Below are 27,174 nucleotides of genomic sequence, written 5' to 3' on the forward strand. Positions count from 1 at the left end.
TGTCAACGACACAGCTAGGCATAGAGCAGGTATTCAGCATATACTGCGGATTCAAAATTGCTTTTCAGGCGGTGGCACCGCATCAAACACCAAATCCCTGGCTACTTTAAGGCTTCTTGAAGGAACTAACTGAATCATGCACTTTCTGTTTGTCTCCTGGGACACCTATAGTGGTTCTTTGCACTTTTTACACTAAATATTTATTTATTTATGGCCACAGAATCCAGAACAGCAATTTTCTTTTAAGATTTTAGGTAATCTCTACACCCAACATGGGGCCCGACCTCACAACCCTGAGATCCAGAGTTGCACACTCTATGCACTGAGCCAACCAGATGCTCCGATTACTTTTTAACAAGGGGCGGTGCACCATGTATTCCAGAAAATATGTGGCATCCGCTGGGATCATTCATTGGAGAAACATGGAAGGAAGGAGTGGAATGTCAGGGGCAAGAGCGACAAATAGGGGGTAGATGCTCAGCATCAAGAATGTTGTATCCAAGAACGCTGGTGGCTACTCACACTGGGTCCTGGAAACCTTTTGTTATCAGATTGTTGGTCACTGGGTCATCAACAAGTAATGGCGTTAGGAAGATTCACCCCTAACTTAAAGGGCCACTTATACCCCCACTAAAAAGACTGAGTTTTCTGAGCTCACGGACTTCTATCTCGCTCGCACAGTACCTGATTTTTGCTAAAGCAAGCAAGCAAGCAAACAAAACAGGGGAAGGGGAAGGGGAAGAGAGAGGAGGAACACATGTCCAAACTAGCTGCCAAATCTCATACGATTCACAAAAACCCTGCATGAATTGGGAACCACCTGTGTGTGAATTAGGAATTATCCTTCATGCTGGTATAGTTAACCTTTTGGCAATTGTGTAAAGGTCATCCTTGCTGCCCATTTGACTAACCCATCGAAGGGCTGTATGGATTCAACTATTATGAGTCTACCTGCCAAAGCCGCTTCTGCAATACGAGCTTTGGGCTGCACAGGTGAAGAATTAGCAACACTTCTTATGCTCTGCCTCACGACAGTGTCGTTGAAACATCAGACATGATCTCAAGTGTTAGATGGGTAACCTCCTGACACCCAGAACACATTCAGTAAGCATCTGCTGACTGAGTGAGTCCTGGGAACTCACCCGTGGTGGTAAACATCAGCCACCAGGGACTCTCAATCCCTGCTCACAGGAGCTGCCCAACCTCTGTGACTCCCTTACACCCTTGACCCCTATCCATCAACTTTCTCATTTGTAGTCCGCACTCTTGTCAATTATTTCACAGAGGGAAGAGGTCCTTTAGCAAAAAACTCTCCTCTCCACCTCTAAACTCACCTACAGACACCCTTTCCCGCAGTCTATACGTCCTCTCTCCTCCTCGACGCAGGATCCACCACCCAGCTGCCGGACCTCGATATGCCCCCCTTCTCTGGGCCTTCCTCCCTCAGCCTGCAAACACACTCAGACCTTTCCCTTCCTGTAAAAACCAGCCCTCAAGCTCATGCTTTTTAAAGCTTCCTTCTTTCCTTTAACACCAACCTGCTGGAGAAGGTGGTCTACAATTCCGCCTCCACGACACGAGCACTTGCTCACTCTCCACCTGTGACCACTGGACCGTGGTGCCATTGTTCTAAAGACACTGCTCCCACTGAGATAAATCGAGGGGCTAACTGGGAATTCCAATGGCTTCTTCCCAGCCTTCATCCTATTAGCTTCTCTACAGAACTGGAAAGCTCCCAGAAACCTGGGCCCCCTACTTCCTCACTGCCATTCTCTAGGAATTTGGGCTCTCATCTTCTCCAACCAGAACAGGGTCTCTCAAGTTGGGACTCTGACCAGGCATTTGTTTGGGAAAATGTACGTGCATGCACATAAATAAGCTTTGGGGGGCACAGGGTCTGTAGACTCAGCAGCTTCTTCAAAGGGTCCATGGCCTCCTGCAATAGCCTCCCTGACTAAAGTCCTTACATCTACCCAATCCTTATACCTACATGGGTCCATCTGATCCAGCCTTCACATTACTAACAAAAGCATTTTTCAGATACCACCAGAGCGTGGCAAACTACGGCCCAGGGGCCAAACCAGCCTGCCTTCTCATATGTAAATCAAGTTTACAATGTACCAGAAAGCACAGCCATGCCCACTCATCTACCTACTGACTATGGTTACTCCCCCCCGCCCCCCCCCCCCAGGTGTGGACTGCGTCTCTTTTTTTACTGGGGTGAAATTCACATAACACAAAATTAACGATGTCAAAGTGAACAATGCAGTGGCATTTCGTACATTCGCAGTGTTGACGAACCACGCCACCACGACTTCCAAAGCATTTTCATCACCCCACAAGGAAACCCCTAATTGCCCCCATCAAGCAGTTGCGACCCACTGTCCCCTGTCCCCAGCCCCTGCCAACCACCAATCTGAACCCTGTCCCTATGGATTTGCCTATTTTAGGCACTTAGTATAAATGGAATCATATGGTGCACGACCTTCTATGGCTGGCCCTCTTCCCTTGGCCATAATGTTGTTGAGGCTCATTACCCATGCATCAGGGCTACATCCTATTCACGGCTGCATAGAATTCTACTGTATGGACATACCATCACCTGTTCGCTCAGCTGGGGCTGCCTTTGCACTATAATCGCAGAGGGGAGTGTTTGAAACAGAGACCACTGGCTGTGGCAAAGCCGAAAATACTTCTTATGTGGCTCTCTGCTGGAGAGGTTTGCTGAGCCCTGGATTACACATGCCCTGACCTTCAGAAGTAGTGGTTTTGAGAATCAGCTTGTTAATGGTCATGGCGGTACTGTCTGGGACAGAAAAACACTGGAAATGAAATGTCTACCATTAGGGATTCGGTTAAATTATGGTGAGTCCGTACTTGTAATACTATATGGCTCCTCGGACGAATCAGGTAAATCTGTATGTGCTCACAGGGAACGATCTCTGGGACTGATTAGGTTTTAAAAAAATGCAAAGGCATACGATACGTGTAGCATATATTTCCTTTTCCTTAAATAATAATGGCCCATAAATAAGTACATATGTATACCTCTGCATAAAACTTCCCTGAGAATCACAAATGTTCATTTACCATACTGTACCCTTCTGTACTGTCTGAAATTTCTCTATTTTTTATTATTTTTTCTACTGTCTGAAATTTCTACCTTTGTACACGCCTTCCTTTCTTAGCACTAACTGAACAAGGAAATGATGGTCTGTTTATTTTTCTTCTTTAGAGATCTCTGTATTTCCATGTAATAAAGAGAAGCCAATCTAATAAACGTGTGTAAAGAAGAACAAGGAAAATTCAAAACAAAACACTACGTTAAAAGCCGATAAGAGTTATGTAAGTTATGTATTTTTATGACTTTCCATTTTTAAATTTTTTTTTAACCCCTGCAGGTCAGTGATCCTCTAAAGAAAAAGGAAAAAACCCCTACCAGTGGTTAGATTTTTATCTGCCAGAAGACTAGACACGGCACCAGGCGATTTTTTTTCACATGCTGGTCCCTGTCAGTCACAGACCAGGTTCCTACCCCAGTTTTCCGCTGATTATTATTGAAAAGCATACCGCATCCGTCAGACACAGGACACTGAAGGTCGTGTCTGGCCACAGAGCTCCGTACGGCGGGGACGCGGGCCTCAGCACACAAGTCAGCCATGACAGGCTGGCTTGCAGGGTTTATCGATGTTTTCTGATGGTCCCCAAACGTGTTCCAGATGTGCTGACCTCATAAAACTGCCACCTACCACAGGCTGTGAAAGAATTGCTCCACGGCTGTATTTTTCCCATCCCTCAACTGCAGCACCCCCCTGGGCTCCCCGGCTGGGTCACCCCAAGGTTCTGACGCTGGGTTGGGCGCCAGTGCTGAGCCTTGACGACAGAACAATGGCAGAGCAGCTCACCAGCAGGGCCTTCCTGCACCTGCCCAGCCCCATCGTGTCCCAAGGCCAGGAGGCTGCCCGGTCCTTTTCCCTGGGGCTTTGGCTACGGCTCGGCTCTGGGACCCCGCCGCCTTACTGTGCCACCCAGTCTGTGCCTGAACCCTGCTCCCTTTGGTTGGGTCCCCATCACTTGCTGCTGAAGCTCCCTGTGGATGGACTATCAATCCCCTACAGACACCCAGATGGACCAACACTGCATTCCCACTGCCTCCCCAGAAGCCCGCATTAGACCTGCTCGACTAGCGTAGAGCAGCCAGCCCCCTACTGGCTTCCAGCTTGGAGGTCCTTTCCCCCTTGATGCTTTTCCTCCCACTGTGAAACTCTGGTTTCCCAGCAGGCCTAGCCCATTAGTGATCAAGCCCTAATGAAAATACCGGTACCAGCTTTCTCACGGAAGCATGCTGGACAGGTGGATCGTTGCAGCATATTTTCTTCAAAGGCACCCCCCCCAAAATGAACTAAGGAACCAACTCCCAGTTGAAAATCGTTGTCTTTCTCGAAGCTGCCTATTGTTCTAGGCACTCTGTGCATCTTCCAGGGCTGCAGAGATAGGACGATGCTCTTCCCTTGAGGAGTGTGGAATTCAGTGGAGAGAGAACAAAGTCAGAAATAAGGATAAATCATCCGACACAAGGGATACTCTCTGGCCCAGGATGCCAGAGGGGTACCAAGCAGTCCGGGGTTAAAGGATGAAGAGATCATCCCCGCCCAGGAAGCACAGGAAGAGGTCCATGAACGAGGCAGCATTTGTGGTTCATACTGATGAATGATCAGGATTTCTGCTGGGTGGGATGCAGGCCATAGTTTCTGATGAGGAGAAGGGCTATTTTTCAAACCCTGTGTATAAATAATGAGCAAATCTGGCCTCCTGTCTATATGTTCTTTCTAATCAGCTGGCTTTTTGTCTGAAACACTATACTATTTCATCCAAAGTTGTGCAGAAGAGAAAAATATCTTTTAGGGAATCATCATTCAACCCTCTATGAAATCTCAAAAACTTCCATCAAGCACACCCCCGCCCCCATCCAGGTTCTTTCTTTTCGAAAGCCTAACTAGCCATATTTCACATATTCACTGTAATTTAAAATTATGTGTCCTATTAATATCTGCACGATAAATGACATGATTCCTCTGTCATTAAAACAAAGATGTGTGCCTGGAAAGGGGGGGAACCTCATTTAACAGCTGCACTTAATAATGACAGTATTATAATAGCTACCAGCTATAGAACATTGCACGGACTTCGAATGTTACCACCTAAAGGTTTTCACAGTGAAAAGCACACAGCTTTTAACAATTTCCTTATCATCCATTATGATCAAAATTTTGTAACACTTGCAGAGTAAGGGCAGGAATCAGTTCTTCCCTCTGGGTAAGTGACAGGTAAACTGCACGGCCTCACACGCTCTGCTGAGATCGTCTCAGATAGTCTGCTAATGTTGCCCAGCTCAGCTCAGATGCCCAGCACCCGGTGGAGCTGTGTGGGTCAGTCCCTGCACAAAAAGGCTCAATACACACACCTAAAGGCCTGCACTTCTATAGACAAATCCGATTCGATCTCTGCCCCTCTCTCTCACACACAAGCGCGCACGCGCACGCGCACCCACACCCGCACACACAACTGAAGACATGGCTTCAAGGTCACACCTTTTAACCTGTACCACTTGTTCTCTTTCCTCTCACGCAGGATCAGCCAACCTAAAAGGCACCCTGCAAATTAGAACTCAATCTGCCTTTTAATTTGCTCAAGTACCAAAGCAGCCCCCAAAGCCTGAATTTCGACATTCTGAAGGATTTCCCCCTAGGTTGATAAAGAACTGGGGTGGAAAAACCTATTCTCTGAAGATTTTCAGAGGTTCTGACCCAAGACAACAAGATAACTCATTGGAAGTTATGCCTAGATGTATTTATTAGTTGGGAGGTGGGAAGGCAGTCTGAAATTCATATTTTACCACAAACTATCCTCCCATTTCTATGATTTTCACAACCACCTTCAGCTCCCCAAGTTCACATTTCCCACTTTCTCCTTACTAAGTGGGGGCGGAGGTAAGAGAGTTTGCTTCCTAAAGGTTTACAGGCATTTGCCAATTTGCAAAGAGAACAAAAGTGTGTTAGTGAGTTGACCATTTAGGACTCAATGCCAGAATACACTTTCTCATAGAAATGATGGTGTACAGAAGACCAGTCCCCAGGCAGCCCACAGACTTACATATACCATATCCTAGGAGTAACAGTGTTAACCCAGCCATACTGGTCAATGTACACACCGGTCTCAACCTGCTGGGAAATGCCCAAGAGCACACCTTCCCCGTGGGGGAGCAGTGTCCCCTGGGCATCCTGAGACTTGCCTACTGAAGGCGCAGGACACAGTTCACAGGGGGGTGGGGTTGGCTATAATATGATACATGCGTTCCTGAAAATCCTCACATCCTGCAAAATCACACTCTAAAAATAACAGGGTTTATGGTGGAAAACACTGTGAGGGCCAGACCACTTGAAACCTATGTAACTCTGTAACCAGAGCACTAACCACAAGAATAATTAATACCTAGGGAGAGGACTTGGACAGCCCAGGCAGGCAGCGTGGCTGTGGCTGTCTCCGGGGATATTAAACATGCATGGGACAACAGAGCAGCAAGGCTGGCGTGCAGACAGATGCACTGAGGTCCCGAGCCAGAGGGACGCACCCCTGCACCCCGCCCCCGCCCAGAGCCAGAGTCCTACATGCTCGGCTGGGGGTGCCTTCTCTAGGGAGGGGGGCCCTGGGTTGAGGCGCGCACTTTTAATTTTCTTAGAACCGAGTTGAAAGTGCATCTGCTGCCTGTGAGGGCTCTTTCCTTTCTTGTCAGAGGCTGTAATTCTGGTCCTGCTGTTCCTGCTCCTCTTGCCAAAGAAAAACTGCCTCTGAACCGATCCAACCTCGAGGGCCTACTGACACCATTCCTCGACTTTCCGATGACGCTGCCTTGTGTTACGGAACCTTGCGTCCTAACAGTTCAAAGTGCATTCCCTCTCAACCAGGTGAGATAAGGACCTTTCCTAGGTCTGCCATTTGCAAAAACTCCGATTTAGAGAAGAAGGCACAGCCACTGTTCGGAAGGTAAATTCTCTGAACCACCAGGCCGACTCAGAAAATTCTTTTGTATTCTACTCGGTCATCAGAATTCTGAATCTCTCTCAAAGTCCATGAATCCTGGGTGGGGTCAGTCTGCTTTCTAGACCAGACTGTCCCATCGAAATGTGTAACCTGAGGGGCGCCGGGGTGGCTCAGTCGTTAAGCGTGTGCCCTTGGCTCGGGTCATGGTCCCAGGGTCCTGGGATCGAGCCCCGCATCGGGCTCCCTGCTCGGCGGGAAGCCTGCTTCTCCCTCTCCCACTCCCCCTGCTTGTGTTCCCTCTCTCTCTCCGTCAATACATAAATGAAATCTTTAAAAAAAAAAAAAAAAGAAAGAAGAAATGTGTCACCTGAGTCACATCCACAATTAAAAAATTGTGAGTAGCCACATTAAAAAAGTAAAAAGACACAGATATATTTAATGGTGTATTTTATATAACCAAATACATCCAAAACACCATCATTTCAACATGCAATCAATATAAATATTATTAGCAAGATATTTTGTATCCTTCATACCAGATCTTCAAAATTCAGTGTTATTTTGCACATGCAGCATATCTCAGTTCAGACCGGCTACATTCCAAGTGCTCAACAGCCATGTGTGGCCAGTGGGCCCTGGACTAGACAACCCAGATCTCTTCAGACTCTCTGTAGATAGCTAAGCATCATATACCTGAAGATATATAATTAACGGAATATACAACCCACTGAAGCACAAATCAATGTTTTTCAAGTTCTTCTTCTTACACCCCACAAAAGAATACCTTTCACTTATTAATTTTGGTGCAAATGCACTCGTCCTTAAAACTAGAACATTCAGTTAATCAGAACATCACACTCCCCAACTATACTTAGTTTTCCTTAACAGCTTTAGCAAGATATAATTCATACACCATAAATTCACCCATGTAAAGTATACAATGCAATGGGTTTTGGTATATTACATATTTTTTTAAAACAGGGGTAAAATATATATAACATAAAATTTACCACTTTAACCGTTTTTTTAAAGTTTATTTCTTTTAGTAATCACTACACCCAATGTGGGGCTCCAACTCACAACCCTGAGATCAAGAGGCGCACACTCCACTGACTGAGCCAGCCCAGGCGCCCCCTGATTTTAACCATTTTTAAGTGTACAGTTCAGGGGCATTAATTACATTCACAGTGTTGCACAGCCCTCCCCACTGTCTATTTCCAAAATTGTGTCATTGCCTCAAACAGAAACTCTCCATCTAGAAGGTAGGTGTCCTCTCCGTTTTACCAAGAAAAGCAAAAGGGCAAAGTGCACTTGTGTAAGATTAACAGGCTAGGGGGTGCCTGGGTGGCTCAGCTGGTTAAGCGACTGCCTTCGGCTCAGGTCATGATCCTGGAGTCCCGGGATCGAGTCCCGCATCGGGCTCCCTGCTCAGCGGGGAGTCTGCTTCTCCCTCTGACCCTCCCCCCCTCATGTACTCTCTCTCTCTCATTCTCACTCTCTCAAAATAAATAAATAAATCTTTAAAAAAAAAAAAAAAGATTAACAGGCTAGGAGCAACACCAACGCCAAACGTCCTGGCATTAACATCACGCTGTCGGGACGGGGAGTGCTGTGTTGTGCGTGCACACGCTTCCCAGAAACCTCCCTTCCCTCTCTGTCTGAAGTTGGGAAGTTTCACAAAACGTTTTGGAATTCTGTGAGTGGCTCAGCACCTTGTCTGCTCCCCTGGACTCAGTCTCCGGTTTCCTAACAACACGATCAAATGTGTTTTTAAGCGACGTTACTGTCACGGATGAAAGAGATAAAGCTCCACCAGAATCTGAAGTTTAAAACCCACATTCGAAGAAATGAAATGCAGATGCTTTTCTCTAACATCGGTTTCAAGCCAGAACACACTGCTCTCCAGGTTCTTTCACCTATTTCTTGTTCTTTTTTTTTTTTTTAAGCAGTTCTCAAGGAAAACTAAAGAGGTTCCGATGGACTTTCTCAGGCTTATGATGGTAAAACGAGACGTGGAGAAAACTTCTCGGAGCACCAACCAGAGTTAATTAATTCCAGTATAACCTCACACAAGGCCGGTTCTTGCAAGCAGATGTGTTGGCTAAATATTTCAGGTCAATCTCAGCACATTACTGAGAGTAACCTTCCATTCCTCAAAGAGTCTGGTGGCCTTGCAATCTACGGCGAGCAGCTTGGACACGTGGAAAGGTGAGATTTCACATCTCCTGATTCCACTCTTCATTTATTCCCAAACCTTTGCATCTCAACAGGAAAGGAAAACGGGGAAAAAAAAAAAATGCCCCCGTCGTCCCAACATAGACATACTAAGTATCAGACACTAAAAGATGAGGAAGCAATTTTAAACCCAGTTACCACAAATGTGTTTGGGGAACTTTCACCCTTGTTTCTCATAAACTAGAAAAGTGTACTTCATGTTCCTTTTGATTTCTAATGACCAATGCGTTTAAACTAACATTTCATTTCCAACCTGTGTCTGTTTCAGAGCTAGCAGCTGGACTATTTATTTTGCTAGCTGGTGATAGAATTAAATACTGAGTCTTTGAAAACATTTACAAGCTTTCCCTCTAACCTTCGGTGTACTTTCCAAATTAGGCTACTTTGATTTTTATTAGCTAAAGGTTTACATACTGCAGTACGAACACTGTTACCTTCAGAATAAATTGTTTATAGCTCAGGTGCGGCTTAAAACATTTTCCTCCATGGGATACTCTTGAGATGGAGGAGAAGAAAAGTTGAACTGGGTCTCTGTGGATCAACAATTTTCCTTTGTGAGTCAGACAATACTAAGGGCATACAGATACAAATGCAAGCAGGGAAGCAGTTGTGAAAACATTTCCAGTCCTCTACAAAACCACGGGCTTCCTTTGCGAGTTCCCAAGTGCTTTATAATCACAAAATTGCTATCCTCCTGGAGGGCCTCGTAAGGCACTCTTAAGATTTATTCTGTGACACCAGCATTTTGACATGGTAAAGACAAGGCATGAGCCCAGACCCCAGACCAACCTGGGTGCAAATCAGGACTCCTTTGCTTATTAGCGAGTCGCGCCCCAATAATTTAACCCAAGTCTTGGTTTCTCTAGCTCGGCAAAATGGAAATAATCACTCCCTCCTTGTAACTTTATTGTGAGCACTTGCACTGAACAGACGTTCAATGAGTGGTTTTGAAGGAGCCGAAGAGCCTCCGTCACAAAGCCTTCCCCAGCGTCCCCAGCCCACAACTGTCGCTCAGGACACACTCACTCACTCAGTCGAAAACATCTATTGTCCCTACTGGAGACAACAAGACTGATGTAGTTCCTTGTCCTGACTACAAAGCACTTCTGGGGTCACAGATATCGAAATGGGGGAGGGCGGAATCCAAAACAGTATCTGAGTGGCTGCACGGAGAATGGTGAGAACCCAACAAAAGAGGTTCATGGAGGAGATGACGTCTGAGCTTTGACTGTCTTTTAGGCAGGAAAGGCGGGAACAGCATCACAGGGACAAGGAACAACATGTGAGAAGGCGGAGGAGGGAAATGGACAACAGGTGAGGCTGCCGAGGGTTAGCATGCCAGCCTCTGAACGCTACTCTTCTGCCCTAAATGGGACAAAGAGCCACTAGAGGTTGCTGGTTGCTTCTAAGAATCCGGTTCTGTCCGCAGAGAGGCAGACAGACCGGGGGCACTGAACACTGGTGGCAGGTGAACCTGCCAGGGGGCGGCAGCAGTTCTCAAAGGGAGAAGCTGGGGACTTGGGACGAGGAGGAGGCAGCCCAAGTGGAGAGAAAAGATGGGAGAGGCTGTTGGGAGGGTGAAACGAACCGAGTTTAGCAACGGGCTACAGCGGTCTGACCCGGATGAAAAGCAGGATAGCGACAGCGATGACCAAGAAAGAAGCTAAGGAGCGGAACGGGTCGCGGGGGAAGGTAAGGGGTGGAGTGTTAGACATGTTGCACTGGGAGTCCCCCTCCAGGTGCGGATGCTCAGTAAAGGCGGAAATGCGGATCTGGGCTTGCAGGGAAACAGTGAAACCTGATCAGCACCCCTACGAGGCGGGGGGCACAGGGAGGGATGGGGATATGGACCAGCCGGTAGGGATGGGAGAGGACGTGGGGACAGTGTGCAGAGTAAGCAGAAACCGGACAGGGTCCTGGACAGCCCAGGATTTAAGGGATGTTTACCTGTGTGACTCAGCTGTTCTTACCATTCCTTTACCCTCAGTTTAACGGCATTGTGAAAACACACCATCTCCCCAAGGACGTTAAAAACATAGTGCTTCATTCCCACTGCTTAGAGAGCACCAGACACATTTGGAATTGAAACAGAAGAAAGGTACATGGTGTCAAAGAAAATTAGGACTGGAATTAAAAAGGGCTTTAAGGGGCGCCTGGGTGACTCAGTCGGTTAAGCGTCCGACTCTCAATTTCGGCTCAGGTGGTGATCTCAGGGTTGTGACATCGAGTCCCGCATCAGGCTCCGCTCTGGGTGCTGAGTCTGCTAGAAATTCTCCCTCTCCCTCTCCCTCTGCCCCTCCCCTGCCCTGCTTATGCTTTCTCTCTGAAAAAAAAAAATTAAATTTAATTTAAAAATAAAATAAAAAGAGCCTTAAGTATTGACCCAAGGGGTTTTAACATCATCCATCAGATAATAAGAAAACACCTGAAGCTTTCTGGGCATTGAAGCCATGCGGCAAAAAATGGTATTTTTAAAAAGACTGATATGAGTGGTGTACTGGGTAGAAGAAAACTAGAGACTCTGCCATGAGGAAACGACTAGGAAGGAACTGTGGGGAGCGAGCAAAGCAAGCGCCAGAGGGGTAATAATCCATCCCACTAACTGAACGGAACAACATGCATGGGTCCTAAAATGGTTTCCTTAAAATGAACTTCTCACTTGCAGACAGAGAACGAGAACCATAATCAACACAAGGACTGCATGAGATGCCCCCAAGAAGTGGGTGGGTAGAATGGGAAAGGCAGGGGAGGGTACCTGAGGGTATCTCGTCGGCGGCAGAAGTGGTGGGATGTGGCACGCACAAGATAAATGGAAGTGAGGACGGCCAGGATTTTTAGTTTTCAAGATTTTATCTTTAAGGAATCTCTACACCCAACGCGGGGCTCGAGCTCACAACCCTGAGATCAAGAGTCATGCGCTCCATTGGCAGAGCCGGCCAGGCACCCCTAAAAGGGTCAAGATTTTGAAAAATATCAGTAAGCACCAAAAAAAATTTTTTTAAAATCCACTGAGGTTACATAGGACTGCCAACATGCTTAGGACAGAATCTAGACTCCGGGCTACTCAGGTTTTAATAATCAGGATCATAATTTGGTGGCAACGAACATAATCAAGTGGATGATGAAGAACCGTCTGAAAAGCCCGAGCGAGTTGAAAGATGTTTGGCCTGTTATCGACGTGGCCGGGCTCGGAGATGTCGGGATGACAGGCGGATTTACAAAAGAAAAAGCCGCATTGTGTGCACGCTGCCTCCCACCATCTGTTCTTCCCCCAGGTTAGCAGAATGAAACAAACTCTCTGGGCAAGATATTGATTCACATTTTTCAAATGCTGACTCCTGGTTTGGATAGCGAGCTGAGGTCAGAATTCTTGTGTCCTTTTCCAGCCAAACTGATTTCAGGACAGGCAAGCAATCACAGAATGCTCTTCCGTGCAATAAATATGAAAATACTTAACCTCCCCGGGGGATTAGGAAGCATAAATCATGTCTTTAAAGGCCCGTGACAAGCTGAAATGAAAAGCGCTCCAAGTAGGAAACACCACGAGACCATGGCTACAGCCGCTCACTGGATTTGGTGCAGATTGGTGTACTATTAACTGAATGAGTTTTATGGTTCTGAACGTATTCATCAATAGCTACGGATCAGGTTGCTCAAATATTCTGTGACTCACCCATCTGTCTAAATGTGCTACAGTCTCCAGCGTTTATCGTCTTGCTCCAAATGGCTAGTTTCTTTCCCGCTTTTTGTTTTGTTTTGTTTTTAAGGACTTCTTCACGGAGCCATGAACAAGAGCGTTCACTCATCAGAGCCTACAATGGCCTGCAGCTGGGGGATCCCACAACAAGCGCGGAGCCTTCCCCCAGGGCTGGGATTAAGAGATCTCAGGGAAGGGGGGCACCTGGGTGGCTCAGTCGGTTGGGCATCTGCCTCAGGCTCAGGTCATGATCCCAGGGTCCTGGGTTCGAGTGAGCCCACTTCTCCCTCTCCCTCTGCCTGCCACTCCCCCTGCTTGTGCGTGCGTGCTCTCTCTCTCTCGTCAAATAAATAAAATCTTTAAAGAAAAAAAAAAAAAGAATAGAGGGAAGGGATGTGGGAGAAATGGACCCAAGTGGAGAGGAACAAGGGCGGGGATCACCTCTACCTGCTTCCTAAGTGAGCAGGAAAACTGTATGAGTCAGGCAAGTGTGGGCTTCTCAGCACACACAAGGGGTGACTCGAAGGATAGGAAGTGCAAATTGAATTCTAAAAACCACAGCTGATTTTGAGGAGTGTACTCAACGGCAGGCCTCGCTAGCCTGTCACACATGTTGTGTTGCACCAGCTGAGAGAGATTAATGCAACAACGCCAGCCCTGTTAGACTGGGCCCTTCCTCCCGACGTGCAATGAGTGCTTCTGCCTTCCCTCCTAAGGATTGTCTCCTCCTCTTTTCACTGTCAAAGGCACGACCCCGGAAGGATCTCAATCACCATTTTCCACTCGAAAAGTCCAGCCACTGAGCAACTCAAGAAACTTCTCTCTCAGCTTGACATTTACTTGTAGCCACGGCAAGGATTCTATGATTCCGGTTAATCGTTAGAAAGTGCTTCCTGGAGTAAAATCCAATGCTGGCACCCCCGGGTCCCAGCTCTGGCCTCTGGAATAAAGTAGAACAAGCCTACTTCTATTTGAAAAATTCTAGAAGGGGCGCCTGGATGGCTCAGTCGGTTAAGCGTCTGCCTTCGGCTCAAATCATGATCTCAGGGTCCTGGGATCAAGCCCCACGTTGGGCTCCCTGCTCAGCGGGGAGCCTGCTTTTCCCTCTGCCTCTGCCTTCAGTTCCCCCTGCTTGTTCTCTCTCTCTCTCTCTCTGTCAAATACATAAATAAAATCTTAAAAAAAAAAAAAAGAAAAATTCTATAATCTCTCCTTTACAGAGTACCTCTTTGTTTGTTCCTTAAGTACCTAGACCCTTGCAAAGCCAAGTATGACCCAAAGACCAGTGGTCCTGGCATCGTCTAGAAGCTGTTGGAAAGGCAGACTCCCAGGCCTCACCTCCGGCCTCCTGACTCAGGATGTGCATTTTAACAGGATTCGCAGGTAATTCGTATGCACGTTCGAGTCTGGGACCAGGAGTTGGTAAACATTTTCTGCAGTGGGCCAGATGGTAAATATTTTAAGCTTTGCAGGCCTTATGTCTCTGTGGCAATTAGCACAAAAGCAACCATAGATAATATGTAATCAAACAAGCATGGCTGTCTTAAAAATAAAAAAATAAAAAAAACACAACTTTATGGACACTGACATTTGAATTTCATATAATTTTCACATGTCAGGAAATACTATTCTGCTTTTGGGCTTCTCAACCCTTCAAAAATATAGAAACCTACATTCTTAGCTTGTGTACCGTATGGAAATAGACAGTGGGCCCCAGTTTGCTGAGCCCTGCTCTGTACCCCAGGACTTCACGTGACATCATTTGCCAACTCCACTGGGACTTGGTCCCCAAGTCTAGATAATGCGTTCCAGCCCCTTAATGCAGCATGCGTAACTGAATCAAATACAAAGGATGATTTTTCATAATGCAGGGTAGGGCAAGACCGTTATTTCTTTTGATTCTAACACAGTCTTTCTCTTAACATAGACCAAGGCTTAACACAATACTTATTTTAGCATAGTAGGATGCGACACAGCTGGATGATATCAGAGTCATGAACAATTAAAAGGTGGTTGTTGTTTTCTTAAAAAAAAATTTTTTGCAAAATGAACTTTTATCCTCAATAGGCATATCTTCTCCACACCGGGATAACAGATGGTTACTAACTACCACTACTACACTCTCCTCCATATAAATTCTGTCATTTTTATCAGGAAAGCACCACTGACTAGCCTTCCTGATTGGGCGAGGGGGAGGTATGGAGCTGGAACATTCTGCCATATGCTTTTCTTCTTCTTCCTCTTTTTTAATCCATTTAAAAAATTCTCACCAGCATATGCCCTGGTGTACGTGAAAAATAAAAAGACACGTGGGATTTTTCTTTTTTTTTTTTAAAGATTTTATTTATTTATTTGAGAGAGAGAGAATGAGAGATAGAGAGCACGAGAGGGAAGAGGCTCAGGGGGAGAAGCAGACTCCCTGCCGAGCTGGGAGCCCGATGTGGGACTCGATCCCGGGACTCCAGGATCGTGACCTCAGCCGAAGGCAGTCGCTTAACCGACTGAGCCACCCAGGCGCCCCGACACGTGGGAATTTTCCAACCTTGGTCGGGACAGGTAAGGGAAGGCTAGCAGCCACGCGTGGTGGTGGCATATACCAGCCCATCTCCAGAGCCCTGGAAGATCTCACCAGGAACGGCGGGAAGAAGAGAAGCCATAAAGAAAAGAGTGTAGAATTACTTTCAGAGTCTAATGACTTCCGGCCTGAGTTACTCCACGAGGTCCTATACGGGGAATCACTGAATGAGATGACATTAGAGAGATTTTCTGACTCTAAAATATAGAGATTTGTCCCTGGTACCGGTCCTTACTGGGGCTGGGAGCCACCTCTCATTCGTCCCAGGGTCCTCGGACCTCCCTTTGGATCCATCCCCAAAGCCTGCAGACCCCTCGTTTCTCTCTCTCCGACGTACCCCTCCCTCCATTCTTGGTCCCCATCCTACTCAACGGTTCCCCCCAAATCCAACAGAACACAGACATCCGTGATATTCCACGCCACTGCCAATGAAATCCACATGAACCGCTTTTTCTTTCTCTTTTGCTGTCACTGTCACTCTGAACAATCTTCAGGAGTTTCCCAAAACTTGAAATGTGGGCCCCAGGTTCCCAAAGCTACCACCCAGTCTTCCTTCAAGGAGAATGGCCCAGCTCAGCAGCGATTTGAGGCGAAAGGGATTCCCACCCTCTCTTTCCAGAGCTCCCTTTCTAGCTCATCTAACCTTATTTCTATTTTTTTATTTTTTAAAATATTTTATTTATTTGAGAAAGAGAGCAAGTGAGAGAGAGAGAGAGAGAGAGAGGGAGAGAGCACAAGCCAGGGGAGGGGCAGAGGCAGAAGGAGAAGCAGGCCTTCTGCTGAGCAGGGAGCCGGATATGTGGCTCGATCCCAGGACCCTGGGATCATGACCTGAGCCGAAGGCAGACGCTTAACAACTGAGCCACCCCGGCACCCCACTAACCTTATTTTTATCAGCTCCTCCCGGGGTCTGGAGAGCCCCACTCTCTCTGGAAAAATGATGTATCCCACCTGCCCTGACCGAGGTGCGAAAAACTCCCACTGCTCCTTTATTCCTCTGCACTCAAAGACAACAGAATCTGCTCATCCAGCAGGCTGAGGTGATCACAGACAAGAAAGAACAGTCAACTTGTGTTACTAAACCCCCACCAAACGATACGTGACTTTTCTATTTTTTTTAAAGATTTTATTTATTTATTTATTTGAGAGAGAGAGAGAGAGCTGAGTGGGGAGAGGGGCAGAGGGAGAGAGAGAATCTCAAGCAGACTCCATGCTAAATGTGGAGCCTGACGCGGGGCTCGATCTCACAACCCTGAGCCAAAATCAAGTCAGACACACAACCGACTGTGCCACCCGGGTGCCCCACACGACTCTTCTTTTCGACCCTTCTTCAAAGTTGTCCACTCTGCCTTCTTCCTCATGCCTACGGTCCTTCATTCATTCACACCTACCCCACTCCCCAGGCCTAGCACTGTACCCCAGCCAGTTCCCCACAGAAAGACCTTCCTCACACTTCCACTTCCGTGCACAGGTGCTCACTCCACAGCTCATCTGCTAACCTTTCACACACTTGCTCTTACTTGCTCCCTCAGCCCCACCAACTTAGTCCTTCTGCTGTGCCACGCTTCCTGGACTACACTGGCCCCTTTCTGCATAGGGAACTCAAAGAAAGATCTCTTAATAGTACATAACTAGAGGGACGCCTGGGTGGCTCAGCTGGTTAAGTGTCTGCCTTTGGCTCAGGTCATGATCCCAGGGTCCTGGGATCGAGCCCCGCATTGGGCTCCCTGCTCAGTGAGGAGTCTGCTTCTCCCTCTCCCTCTGCCCCTCCCCACGGCTCATGCTCTCTCGCTCTCAAATAAATAAAATCTTAAAAAAAACAAAGTTCACAATTAGTAAGATGCATCGTGTCCAATTAGCACTGACTCGGTGGAATCATCTTCAGCCGAGACCTGGTCATTCTACTTTAATTCATAATGTTCACGGCAAGATCACAATGCTGGCTTCACCTGGAGCTTAGAGACGTGAACTAAAAATCCTAAACCCCAGGACCTTCTCATTTGGAAGTGAGAAGTCTCGAGAGATGGTACAACTTGTATCGTGAGTGCATCATCTTTACAAAAGAAAACCAAAAGCCGTTCATCACGTGTGCGCACGCGTGCATGTGTATGTGTGAGAACACACACTTAACATACATTCTCTTTTTATTGGGGGGGGGGGCAACTTCCTGACCTCTCAAAATGATTTCCTTAGGATCCTGGCTGTGGATATTTGCATGGATTTTTCAATAGCTGGTTGTGTAAAGGGAGACAGACTTTCTGTCTTCACCCCCGAAAAGAATTGAAACAGACCCTTTCTTTCAAAAGTTGGCAGAGATATGTGGCAGAGGGGTCCAGCTCATTTGTAGAGGCAAACATGTTGCCGTCTAACCCAGATTGATCACCAGCTGGGAAGCAAGGCATTCCACTGGAGGTTCACAATAACACTGGGGCTGACCATCAGCGACAGATTGATGTGGAGTTCTTTGAGCGGGGAAGCTGGCTGCAGAGGAGGGCTTGGGGCAGCTAAGCAGGTTGCAAGGGTATTATTCATGCACTCCCTGCCTAGAAAAATAAAAGTTTCCCACCTTGCTGACCTGAGTTTGGAGAGCCGTCAGGGCCTGAGTTAGCTTTGTGAGTTGGAAGGCTGTGTACAGCTTTCCAGAGCAGCATAAAAAATGAGTACCTATTGGCACTTTGCAATGAAATGCCAAAATCCACAAAGAGAAATGACCACGGTGCATTTTTGTTTTCCCTTTTCCCACTGCGAGTGGGAAAGAAGAGACATGATATTTCATGTCACCGCTAAAGAGTTTGTTTTGTAAAAACAAATGAAGAAGTACGGCTTGTGACACCGTTTGCAGCGAGACAGGCCGGGGTCTCGGGAAAAGAATGGCATGTCGCTGGGTGTCTTTGAGGACAGGGAGGAGGGTGCAACTCTCAGGAAAGGGAGAGAGCTTTAAGACACCACGCAAGCAGGCAAGGCACATTCACTTGTTTAAGAAAACCGGTACCTGAGTCACAAGTTTGAAAAATGGATCAACCTGCCGATGGGCTTTATTTTGTGTAAGTTGGAGTTATAAAATTTTCCAAAATTTTGCAGTTAAAAAAAAAAAGCGTAACATGCTTCCTACCCTCTGATTGACTTTTTTTTTTTAAGATTTGATTTATTTATTTGACAGAGAGAGAGCACAAGCAGGGGGCGCGGCAGGCAGAGGGAGAGGGAGAAGCAGGCTCCCCACTAAGCAGGGAGCCGGATGTGGGGCTCGATCCCAGGACCCTGGGATCATGACCTGAGCCGAAGGCAGTCGCTTAACCAACTGAGCCACCCAGGTGCCCCCTGACTGACTTTTTTAAACCATGATGATACTCTAGGTACCTGAATACTCCAAAAGTCATTTTCTGCACTTGTTTTCCATCGGCTTCCAAGAAGACGTTTTAACCAAAGACATTTAGCCCACAAAAATGGGAGTAATCACACGGCATCGGGGACCGTCTTGCTTGCCACGGGATGGCTAAAGCCTAGAAGAATGCCTGGCACATAGTAGATCCTCACCCAATATTTGCTGACTGCCTGGCTATTCGCTGGAAGCCAACTTAGCAACTTGTTCTTCCAGCCTCCTAGGAATGTTTAATGACAAAGTTTTGTGAGCCACTTTCCCACAAGCTTCAAAAACCATCTTCACGAAGAGACACAATCAGCACTGTACCGATTCCTCTATTATGACTCGGGTCCACAGTTACAAGTACTAAATTAAAGCAGAATGTAAAGAAGATGTTGGCCCTTGGGATTAATTTCTGCACAGCCAGCGAGAGGGAGGAAGCAGACTACTGTTTTCCTTTTCATGGGAGCGCTGTATGGGTTACTCTCTACAAAGATAGAGAGGAATAAATATGTACTAGTTAATGACGGGGAGAAGCAACAGTTTTCTGGCAGTAGTACAAAGCCAGGAAATTTAGCAGTTTCCAGAAAGCTGCATATGCTTTTCAGTGAAAAGGCTTGTGATAGCACTTCCTAATGAAATGCCAAGATCCACACCGAGAATGACTGAGTAGCATTTTTTTCCCTTTTTCCCACTGAGAGCAAGACAGAAGATGCGTGATGTTTCATGTCACTGCCAAAATAGTTTGTTTTGTAACAATATATGAAGAGAGACAGCGTATGACACCACCTGTACTATACTATTTGTTAGTATTTTAATAGGTGATTAATCTTGATTTGATAGGATTTAAGATTTTTATTTTTTGGCACATATGCTCAAGCTATTATGTTATAAATCTCAAACATTTCAGCAAATGTCCTCCTGATTGTTCCCTACTGCACAGAATACTACCAGCGAAATATTCGAGGTCAGGAACTTGGATTCTTTACCCACTGTATCCAGGAAAACCAATTTATTGTTCTGTCTCGGTAAAGAGGGGTGATTTCTTTGGGGCCTATATCATATTGGCAGTCAATCTAGAAAACTTATAATTACTTTTAGGCAATGGGGGTTTGGTAAGTGCATTAATCTGTCTCTGTGAATTTAAACCCATACCCTATAGCTATTACTATGATAAAATTCAGAGTTCAACATTTTTTATTACTTTTTAAGAATGAAGTGTGTGCTTAGTATGTTTGAATGGTGCAAGAGATCTTCCAACACAATTCAAGAGCGCGTCTTTGCAATGGGGGTGAAATCTTGGGAAGGTCTTGAGGTGTTTTTAAAGCAACCTTCATACTGAGTGGTCCTGGTCTGGCAAGTTAATTTTCTCAACAATTTATCAGAATAAAAATATTTGATGCTGTTTGGCATTAAGACCAAACCACTACAAATCATTGTTTAAATTAAGCCAAATACAGACATAAAAATAGAGGGGAATTCGCCCACTTGCTAAAATGTATCTGCGACCCCCAAAACAACATCCATGGCGTGTGTGTGGTCATTCCTGGCCATGCACAGAGCGGAGAGAAATCTGAGGCATCTGACACGCACACTCCCAGCCGAGGTGAAGCAAGACAATGCTCTGCCTTCTTGTGTCGGCTCTCACATTGTAACCGTCTGTTTCCTGGTCGATTTAGTGCCGTGGTTTTCACATTTTTGTGCTTTTTGTGGGTGGTTAGGCATGGCCCCCCAGCGCAGGCTGTAATGTGCCTTACAGAGAAAACTCATGCATTAGATAAGCTTTGTTAGGGCTGTTGAGCTCGAGTTCAATGTTACTGAATCAACAAAAATATATTACACAATGTGTCTTTAAACAGAAACACACTTAAGAGAAGATTACGTATTGATCAATTGGCAAAATGTTGTGACCGGAGCCTCCTGGGAACCTAACCTTGAATTTCCCCTAGGATCAATGGTTCAGTAGTCACGAATTCAATGGTCACAGTGACTTTACAGCTCATACGTACAATAAATAACGAGAACCGGGGCTACTTATTTTTTAAATCACCTTCATGCAAAACTTTCACTATTCAGAGAAAGAGAGCCTTTGCTTTTGAAGAGGAAGGGGTAAGCTCTCTACATTATCAAAAGTATTCATGGAACCAATTTTTATTTTTATTTTTTTAAGATTTATTTATTTATTTGACAGAGAGAGAGCACAAGCGGGGTGGGGGGTGGAAGAGGGAGAAGCAGGCTCCTCGCTGAGCAAGGAGCCTGAAGCAGGACCGTGAGATCATGACCGGAGCCGAAGGCAGACACTTAACCAACTGAGCCACCCAGGTGCCCCAGAAACCAATTTTTTAAAGAGGTGCTAAAAATGGCTTTAAAAAAATGTTTTTAATGACAATACCAACTGCTGACAAGATTGTGGGGCAACCGGAACTCTCCTATGCTGCTGGTGGGAATGTAGATGGTATGGTCAGTGTCTTTGAAAACTAAACGGACATTCACCAAGTACACCAGCAAGCCTATCCCTAGGAAATAAGCGCGAGAAATAAAAACATGGATTCACACAAAAACCTGAACACAAATGTTTGTGGCGGCATTATTCAAGAGCACCAAAGATCAGAAATAAGCCAATGTCCTTGGACTGGTAAATGAGTCGACAAACTGGTACAGTGATACAGTGGGAGAGTCTCCAGCAAGAAAAGGGAACAAGCTCCTGATACAGGCACCGATCTGGATGAAGCTCAGACGCGCTTACGCTTTAGTGAAAGTAGACAGATGCAAAAGCCACACCATGCCTGATTCCCATTTATATTCCATTTTGGAAAAGGCAAAGCTGCAAGGAGAGAAAACAAATCGGTGACATGGGGGGACAGAGGAGGAATCGGCCACAAAGAGGCGTGAGGGAAGTTTCTGGGGGCGATGGACCTGTTCCGTATCCCAGTTGCGCATGTTTATCAAAACACATAGAACCGTTCCCCAAAAAAGGACAAAATTTACTATAGGTAAGTCATATCTCAAAAAACCCACCATACAGGGCGCCTGGGTGGCTCAGTTGGTTAATTAAGCGACTGCCTTCGGCTCAGGTCATGATCCTGGAGTTCCGGGATCGAATCCCACATCGGGCTCCCTGCTCAGCGGGGAGTCTGCTTCTCCCTCTGACCCTCTTCCCTCTCGTGCTCTCTGTCTCTCATTCTTTCTCTCTCAAATAAATAAATAAAAAATCTTAAAAAAAAAAAAACCCACCATACATACATACAAGGTAACAAAGGACAATAACGTGTTGACCATAGACATGTCTTCAGATTCTCCTCTGATTTTTACCAAGGTTCACAGGCGCGCTTTTAGTGAGCATCACATAAATGGATGATTTATTTAGTCTTTTAGAAAATCTGGTTCATCCTGCCCCTCTGGCGAAGACTAGCACGAGGCCTTGGCAGGTGGGACCCACGAATCGGCTTCCAACCGGCATCTTTCTCGCGCAGAAGCGGTTTTATTTCTTGGGCGCTCTTCTCAGCGTGTTGTGCATGATCTGCCCCTAACTGCCAATGATGGAGGGAGGCCAAGTGGGGTCCTGAAACAAGGCCTCTTCTGTGGCCTTCCTGCAGGAGAGGAACCTTCTTCCGCTTCCGACGTCAGAACCAGCATGTGCAGAGCACAGACTGTGTACCGGGCCCGGTGCGCAGCCGGGGAACCCAAAAGTGAATCAGACAGCCTACCTCCTATCACTTCCTCGCTCTGTCTTAAAGCAAAGGGTGCCTGCACAAACTTGATCCCTCAAAACCTCTGGCCTGAGCTCCACGTCACAATTCTCTCCTTTGTTTACACTCTCTCTCCTTTCCAGAATTTATCTTCGAGTTACTCCCTTTCTCCAGGCTTAATCCTCACCATAATCCCATTAACGTCTGAACGCTTGACTCAAAGGGTAGTCCCAGCTCATTGTGCTTAAACCCTGTCTCCTTGTGGAAGAGAAACGGGGCCACACATGTCAGTGCTGTCACACCTTTTCCTCTCAGGCTCGATGGTCCCAGTTCAAGAACTCAATGTGAAGCATCATTTCCGTGTTTAATGAAACCTTCCAAAGTAAGCACGAATTCCCTTTGGGTACAATGGTTTTCGTAATTTTCCTAAGTAAACGGCGCCTCTGACATAGACGTGGCCTCTGCTAGAGTTCATGGTTTCTAATGACTTACAGGACTTAAAATATCATATACTCCATGTCAGCTAAAAGTAACTAGAATCTCTATTCCAAGAGTTATAATTTAGCTCCTGCAACACATATGTCCAAATTATCTTTCTAATCTTATAAATACACCATCTCTAAGCTTTCCTCTGAACAAAAAATGAGTATTTAAGGAAGAATGGGAAGATAACCCAAGGCATCGGGTTTTTCCCCAAATGATCATTGACTTTTGGATACCTCAGAAGAAAAAACGGGTAAAGTAAATACATACACACACACACACACCCACACTCATATACACATACACACACAGTCCCTGGATTCTTGGAAAACTGAACCAAAGTCTTACTGCTTAGGAAATCTGCACTTGATAGTTTGCTTCTTTTTTTCTTATTTGGTTTAATTCAAGGTGTTATCTGATGTATGCTTTTTTTCTTAATCCAATTAAATTATCTTGATCATTTATGTTTAAAATGCAGGAGCACTGGGGGTGCCTGGGTGGCTCAGTGGGTTAAGCATCTGACTCTTGATTTTGGCTCAGGTCATGATCTTGGGGTCATGAGACTGAGCCCTGCGTCGGGCTCTGCATGGAGTCTGCTTGTCCACCCTGTCTCCTCCCTCTGCTCTCTCTCTCCGGAACAAACAAATAAAATCTTAAAAAAAAAAAACTCTCTCTCTCTCCCTTTCCCTCTGCCCCTCCCCCCTCTGTCTCTCTCCCTCTCTAAAAAAATTAAAAATAAAAAAGTAAAATAAAACTCAGAAGCACTTACTGCAATCTCTCAATATTAGGTGCATGAACTATTCTACTGGGGTCAAATAAGGAACGATATGAGGATGTAACAGAGAAGATATGTCCCCATGGCAATTTCATCTTCATTACTACGGGGCTGGTAGAGGACTCAGATTCTGGTTATTAGTAACCTGTAACATAATCTGGTAGTAACCGTAACATAATCTGGTACCATCTTTGATGTTTTATTCTAAGTCTCTTAATTGATTCTCATGCCAGACATTCCCAACACCGGAAAGCTTCTTGGTGAAGTCTTTGCCTGAAACAATGAGCCCTATTTTCCCTTTCTCTCAAACACAAGAGTGCTTGTGACAGGAAGACTGATGGAGCGAGGTGGGGGAAGAGGAAAAAACAATTCTCTTCAATTTCATATGTAATTTAGTTGCCAAATACAGAAAAAAAAATCTTTGCTCACCTAGAAGCGAAATATAAATACAAAGTGTTTCTGTTTCTCAACACTGGTTCTTAGTTACTCAGTTATAAAGCTTCTGACTGAGTGTCTCAGTGGGATGGGCTGGACCTCGGTCTTCTTTTAGGCCTCATTTCTAAGGCCCAACCTGGCTGACAATTTGTGCGGGGATCCAAAAGGTAAATTTCCCAGGCCCTGAAACTCACTGACACCGGTTCGCACTGTAGGCTCATCCGATCCATTGTAAAGCTCCAGGAAAACCAAGAAAGGTAAGTATAAATCAGCTTAGTTGCCATAGCTCTAGTGAAAACAAGTTTAGTCCATGGAGAAAACACTATTGTTATTAACAGTGACTGTGCTCAATGGTTGTGCAGATCGTGAAAAATTTAGATGCTCAGGGCTGAATTAGGCAGGAACCCAGACACTATGCAGAACCTTCCAACAACACTTTGTGACTCCTATTATTCATTTTTCTTATAGAATATTGTAATTCTCTGTTCACAATGCTGCCTTTGCCACCAGAGGGTAAATTCCTTCAAGGGGAGGGAAGAAGGCCGGGAGGACAAGTTCCAGTTTATCTTTGTACCCAGCACTTGGCACACTCTGCAATGAGTGGATGTTGGATATAGGTTTGTTGAATTAATAAATGAAAGGTGGCATGAGTCTCTTGCTTTAAGGCCCTCAAGTCCCCGCGAGGGGGGTGACGGGGAGATGTGGATTATGGCTGAAGAAGAGAGAAGGGTAGGCTATGGGGTGCCTCTCCAACACGGTGTGGGTGACAAAAACACTGACATCAAAGATGCAAAGGTGGAGTGTGAGAAAATTATTTCGTAAAATGAAAGGGAAAAAGGCTACAGAAAAGGCTATACTTCTAAATATTTTTCAAAGTCATCTTAAATATATATAATTAAATGACAATCAGAGATCATAAGTAGATAACTGATTATCTCAGCTACAGCCCTAAAAGCATATACATTCCAAGTTGGGCAAGAAATTTGGTGGGGGTGGGGCCTTTTCTTTAGAAATACAGGAATTATATTCAGGATGAGCTTTTATAAGAGTAGATAAGTAACAGTGAAGGCACGGGGGACACCAGGGAATGCACAGCAAGGAAAATATTTTGGCGGGTTGGGTGTGAACAAAAAGCACAAATGAAAACATTACAATGAAGCAAGTAATTACAACAGCAGTTGAATGAAAAATAAGATTTGTCCTGTGGTATCACGAAGGGAAAGGTAGAGAAGGTGGAACCCAAAATATGGACAAGAATACAGACACTCCAGGAATATGGTCCTACACCTTGAAGATGGAACGTTGTATTATTCACAAAGTGGGCTGACTACACACCCACAGTCTTCCATCCAAGACTCTCCGATTCATTTACAACACTTATAACTTACAATGGTAAGGAGAAATCTGCAACCAATGAGTCTAATTAGGGTTCTGACCATTTCTCATATGAAAGACTCGTACCAACAAATCCTTTGTGGCATAGTCTGGGATTTCAGGGTATGGTTTACTACCCCTAGCACAGCCCCCCAACAACCCCAACAATACAACTGTGGCTCGCAAAGATCCAGATCCTGGAAGGGACCATCATGACCAAGGATCTTAAGTATATTAAATATGCAACCTTTAGAGGAGGCCTCCACCGGGCAGGCAGGGCTGGAAGCCATGTTTGAGGAAAGTGCTGTTTTCCCAAGGACGTGACCCTATACTGGTGAAGGGGAAGGAGGAGAAGGCAGCAAGACGGGGTAAGTGTAGCTGGGAAGTGCAGAGGGTGCTCCGGGGCTCAGGATGGTCTTTGGAGCAGAAATTACAAAAACTAATTTGAAACCCAGAAGTGGTGGAGAAAAGGCTTGGAAAGCAACCGAAACAGCATTTGACCTTTGGCCTCTCTGCTCTGAACCCAGGCTGAGCCTCCGGCTGAGTTCATGGGGGCCACCAAGCAGCTGTTCGGTGATAACTGCTTTCATAGCTGTCAGCAACGTTTGGTCAAAGCCAGTGCTGGGGCCGCTCCCACTCTGGGCGGATGGAAAAAGAGCCTGTGTCTCCCTCCATTTCTTCCTCCACATGAGCTATCCTAAATTAGGAAATCATCTGGATTTGTACAAATAATCACTTCTTGGCATGTCCATGGGGTCTGCTGAAATGTTATTTCGGAGCGGAGAACGTGGATGCCTGCAGGTCACGATAGGAAATGAATCTGGCAATTTCGAAGCGCACCTGCTAAAGTTCCAGGCTACCTCGGCATTCAAACAACGTGTCCGTCCTTCCATACATCTTTTGTGTCTTTTATGAAAAAGAAAAAAAAAGTTCTAAGTTATTACACTTGCTATGAGCCAGAAAACAGCCCTGCTTCCTTAGATGTGGATTCTGGCAGTTTTCTCTAACATTTTGTCACAGTTCAACACACACTTGTGTAGAGTCTACCATATTTATATGCAGTATTCTGCGAAGCCTGGAGGTATCAATTAGGACAGCTTGGGCTGTGAGTAGCAGAAAATCCAACTCAGGCTGGATTAGATGACAGAAAAGGCTTGTCTCGAGGGCTGAAATGTTCGGGGGGCGCTGCAGTGTCGGCCGAAGCAGAAGTCCAGCCAAGTCATCAAGTTCCCAGGTTCTTCTCACCCTTCTGTTTTTCTTACAGCTGTTGTGACAAATTACCACAGGTCAGTGTCTTAAAACAACACAAACTGTCTATCTGACAGTTCTGGAGGTCAGAAGTCTGACGCGGGTCTCACAGGCTAAAATCAGTGCATCCACAGGGCTGCGGTGCTTTCTGGAGGCTCTCGGGGGGGGGGGGCAGTCTGCTTCCTTGCCTTTGCCAGCTTCCAGAAGGTGCCTGCACTCCCTGGCACGTGGCCCCGTCCATCTTCGAAGACAGTAAAGACT

General features: G+C 45.9%; 1 protein-coding gene across 1 annotated transcript in view; it reads right to left on the reverse strand.

Moving 5' to 3' along the window:
- The window catches only part of STX8 (syntaxin 8), a 257,019-nt gene that overhangs the window by 135,347 nt on the left and 94,498 nt on the right, over positions 1-27,174 (reverse strand). The window lies entirely within an intron of this gene.

Source organism: Zalophus californianus, chromosome 16 (assembly GCF_009762305.2).
Source record: "Zalophus californianus isolate mZalCal1 chromosome 16, mZalCal1.pri.v2, whole genome shotgun sequence".
Taxonomy (NCBI): Eukaryota; Metazoa; Chordata; class Mammalia; order Carnivora; family Otariidae; genus Zalophus; species Zalophus californianus.